Source organism: Alexandromys fortis, unplaced genomic scaffold (genome assembly GCF_014885135.2).
Source record: "Alexandromys fortis isolate MF-2015 unplaced genomic scaffold, M_Fortis_MF-2015_v1.1 scaffold_80, whole genome shotgun sequence".
NCBI lineage: Eukaryota > Metazoa > Chordata > Mammalia > Rodentia > Cricetidae > Alexandromys > Alexandromys fortis.
This window is the reverse complement of record NW_026068174.1, coordinates 8,352,903-8,357,503: the sequence shown is the minus strand read 5'-3', so window position 1 is coordinate 8,357,503 and position 4,601 is coordinate 8,352,903. Positions and strand designations below refer to the sequence as shown.

At 47.8% G+C, this 4,601-nt stretch overlaps 1 protein-coding gene across 1 annotated transcript in view; it reads right to left on the bottom strand.

Annotated features, from left to right (window-relative positions):
- Positions 1-3,993, bottom strand: part of Pafah1b1 (platelet activating factor acetylhydrolase 1b regulatory subunit 1) — a 48,854-nt gene extending 44,861 nt beyond the window's left edge. The window contains exon 1 of the mRNA XM_050128609.1: positions 3,662-3,993. The gene's annotated coding sequence lies outside the window, so the exon portion shown is untranslated. The remainder of the gene's footprint in view (positions 1-3,661) is intronic.
- Between the last annotated feature and the right edge of the window lie 608 nt (positions 3,994-4,601).

Genomic DNA, 4,601 nt, shown 5'->3' with positions numbered 1-4,601 from the left:
TTTTCTGAAAGAGGGTTTCTCTGTGTAGCTCTGCTGTCCTGGAACTTGCTTTATAATCTAGGCTGGCCTCGAACTCCCACAGATCACCCTGCCTCTGCCTTCCAAGTGCTGGAATTAAAGATGCAGGCCTCCACTGCCTGGCTACTTTCCTTTTCCTAAATACTACAAGGATGTTCTGAACTAGAAAACCAATAATTATGAGATACTGACTTTCTATTACCAGAAACAAATCCTTTTCATGCTAGAGATATTTTATCCAGAAAGTTATATATAAAAGAACTTAAAAATAGATACCAAAACCAGGCAGTGGTGGCACACACCTTTAATCCCCTCTGTGAGTTTGAGGCCAGCCTGGTCTACAGCGAGTTCCAGGACAGGATTCAAGGCTATAGAGAAACCTATCTAGAAAAAACAAAACAAAACAAAACACCAAAAACAACCAAATGCTACTAAAAACAGTATGGTGACACACACACCTGTTTTACAGCATCCAGAATGCTTCTAAGGCAGAAAGATGCAGTTAGAAGACCAATAAGGATAAATAGGGAGAGAGTATTAAGCCAGTTAAGGCTATGTAAACAGTGTCCTGCAACCCCACATTTGGCAGAGGTGGAAGATAACTATATGAGAATTCAAGGACAGGACTAGCTTCACAGCAAATTCAAGGCCTGCCTGGGCCTCGACTTTGACAAGACCCCATCTTAAAAGACAATGAGATGACTCAGTGGATAAAGATGTTTGCCACCTAATCTAACTTGCATTCCATCCACAGGACCTACACAGTGGTAGAAAAGATCCCAGTAAGTTGGTGCACACAAATACGAATGAATGAATGAATGAATGAATGAATGAATGAAAGAAAGAAAAAGAAATTCATCCCAACTTCATTTAAGTTTTTTAAGTATAGGATTGTGAATAATTTTTAAAACTCATTTCTTCAAACTAAGCAAGATTCTGACACATACCAGAAACATAAGCATACATACATTGTACTCTTCCAACAAATTATCTGTAAGCTCCTGGGCAGGAGTTGGGTGGGGATTCACCATTAACTGGAAATAGTGGGGCTAGGGATATGTCAGACACAATCTAGTGAAACATCCCATGGACTCATCCACTGCAATAATAGCCTTTCTACTTTTTAGCTAAAAATAACAAAATTGTAAAAATATATCCAAAGTTACAAACATAAGGTTCATCAAAATTATATTTGTCAAATTTAAAATTCTTTAAAGAACACAAGACACTAAAGTGAGCTATGCTCTTATCACATAAAGTCCTATGAAAGAGGCAACACAAGAGAAAGATCTATATAAAGAGCGCTTGATACAAAACAACCATTATTTTCTCATCTTTGATGCTTATTAAGAAATTAAAAAAACTAAAAAGTATTCTTAACTAGATTTTTTTTGCAGTATACCATTCTTTTATTGCCAAACAGTCTAGGCATTAGTTAATTTAACACTCATTTGGTTAGAAAAATTAAAAACATTAACCAGGACATATATGTAGATGTTTTTTATACACACACACACAATAAGTACTTGTTTTAGAGCAGGGATGCTGCTTTTATTCCAATTATTCAATGACCTTTTTTGGGGGAAAAAAAGGTCAAAAACCTGAGTTTTTTAAAGATCTACAACAGAGAAATGTCTTTGTTATAGCTACAATGAGCATCAAATAGCCTTACAAATCATAAGGATGAAGAAAATACGATGAAAGGGCAAGCAAGCATTTCACAGCTTCTGCTCGCTCCCTTACTCCACCCAGTCCTCCTGGCTCAATGGCTGTTCACAGCATCCACAAATATTAACCCATTTTTAAAGAGGTGAGAGGATGTATCAAAACAGGGTGTGCTCCATCAAAACCAACATAGGAAGAAATATTCTGTGAAAAGCTGGTTCCCTTCTCTGACTTTTAAAATTATATATACCAGCTTTAAAATTTATTGTAGGGAATTCTTCCCTCTGAAACCAAACAATGATCTTTTAAATAGACTATGAAAAAATAAATTACCCTAAATACATATTCTGTTTGAATAAAACCGCAATTTGTAACTGCCAATTATTTTGCAGAAAACTATTTCTGGAAAAATATCCATTAGAAATAAAGCTAGTTAGAAACCTTAAAACCAAACCAATTTTTAAAGTTAAATCTTTTAATGTATATTCAACATATTATTACTGCTGTATACAACTAAAAGTATTCTTGATTAAAGGGATTGAATCCTGCAGCAATCAAGCTCTACTGAGCGGGGGAGGGGGGCAGAGGGGGGTACTAAGAAAACAGTGCCATGAAAAAACGAAGAGGGAAGACAATATTACCTGGTAAGCAGGCCCAAACAAGGTCTCTCCACGATCCCATCCCCAGAAAAGAAATTCACACAAAACAACCCACCTCCCCAATAAAAGAGAATTGCTAAAATGACCTTTCTGCTGTTTTGTCTCTTTTAAAGGTTGTGAATCTTAAGGAGTGTGTGCTTAAAACTAAAGGTCGGAAAAAACTAGTATCTTTATTTTCTCCCAACTGCCTCTTAAGAAAAGGGGGATGGGAGGACCCTTGGCATGACATCGGCCATTGAGAATGAGACCACAAATTCGGTAGGCTTCTTCAAGCCCAATTTCTTAACCGAAAGACTGATAGGAATTAGATTCAAATCCAACCTCAACGGAAAATTTCCTGCCCTCCTCCCAAGGAGTTTCTTGCTAAGTCACTGGGAAAAAAAAAAAGAAAAAGAAAAGGCAGAATAATAAATAAAGCCAGGCACCTTGCTTTCTCTCATCTCAAGGCAGTGTAAATCTCTCCTCCTCGCTGTTTGTGGAAGGAGTAAAAAGAAGCCCACCATCTCAAGAAACATTTTCTCACCTGAGAGGCCCGAGAGGGTAAATAAATAATCACAGCGTTTCCTAATGGAGTGGAGACACGGGATGAAGGGAATGGCAGAAGGCCTCGGAGCTGCTCAGTGTTAGCTACCTCAAAAGGCAACTCCCGTGCAAGAAGCCAGTGGCAAAAAGGAAAATCCTGCTCGATTTGGAGGGTGGAGGCTGCAGATCTTTACTGAGTGTAGAGGCTGAACCACCACCGCACTGGGGACCCAGGGGCTAGGCGGGCCATCCTCCTTAGGTCGACCCCCAAGCTAAGGACAGGTGGGGAACCGGACGCCTGGAAGTGGCTACCGGAGCCCCGACGGCGAGCCGCCAGACCGGGGAGGGGTGGGGACTGCGGGGCTCGCTTCCGCGGCCCGGGAGGGCTGGGCCCTTTCCCCAAGATCAGAGAGCGACCTGCTCCCCACGCCCTTCCCACCCAAGAATACTTTTCTTGCTAAGTCACGGCGGCAAGAGGGCGATGCAGCCCGAGAGGCCTCGGGTGAAGCCGCGGCGGCCCGGTTAGCCCGCAGCCCGGGCCCGAGGACCAGAGCCAGGGCAGCGCCCTCCGCGGCCAGGCCCCCCTCCTCGGTGCCTCTCACTCAACGGCCGTCGCGGCCGCCATTTTGAGAGCGAGGAGAGGAGAAGAAGAAGGAGGAGGCAGCGGCGGCAGGGGGAGGGGAGAATGGGAGGGAGGGGACCGGCGCAGCCACATCGTCAGGCCGCCGGCCCGGCCCGCAGCCGCCCGAGCGCGGTGGAGGAGATAGAGGGGAGGGCGCAAAGCGTCGCTGCCTTACCGGAGCGCTGCACCGCCGCCTCCGCAGGGCCTCTTCCGTCCTTCACTCCCATCCACCGGCGGGGAAGGGGGAGGGAGAGGGAAGGGAGGGAGGAGGGAGGGAGGGAGGGGGAGGATGGCGCGCTGGGCCCGGTCCCGGGGAGGGGGAGGGGAGGGCCACGGGCGGGCTCCTCAGCCGTTCCGGGGCTCGAGCCCTAGCCCGGCGCTCGCGCGTCTTCTCGCTCGCGCCCGAGCACTCCCCTCCGGCTCCTCCTCGCTCCCTGGACCCTCGGGTCGCTGCTCTTTCGCTCCCTCGCTCGCTATCTCGGCCGCCGGACTCCGCCGCCGCCCCGCCGCTCCAGCTCCGTCTGTCACAGGAGCTGCCCCAACGCCCTGACGTCACCGCGCTGCCGCCGCCCCAGACCCGCCAGGAAGAGGGAGGGGCGCGGAGGTGCTTGGGGCGCATGCGCGGGCTGGGCCGAGCCTGGGCCGCGCTCCCTTCCGCAGGGTGGGCTGGTCGCTGGTACCCGGGCCGGTGGCCGAGGTGCGCCTTGGGCGCGGGTTTTCTCGCGCGTCTGCCCGCTGTACCCTTGGGAAGAGCCTCTTTTGCCCTAGACTCTTGTCTGACTGTTGGGGCCCGTCATGAACTCTGGCTCTGCTTCGGCCCTCACCGCTCTGTCCTAGCGTTCCGCGGGTCCCTGGTGCACAAGCATCTCGGCCCTTGCTGACGCGTGCCAAGCCAGGCTGCTCCCTTTCTGCATATAGACTCTGTTGGATTATTCCCCATTTTCCCAGAAAGGACGGGAGTAGGTTGGTGGACTTGGGACGAAGAGCTCTTGAGGTTAAAAGACAGATGTACTGTCTTGTCTTCTTTTCTGTTACAGATTTTTTTTTTTTTTTTGGAAGGAATCGCCCGTAGATGTGATTCAGCTATTCTTTTCCTTAGTCATACGAACGCATCA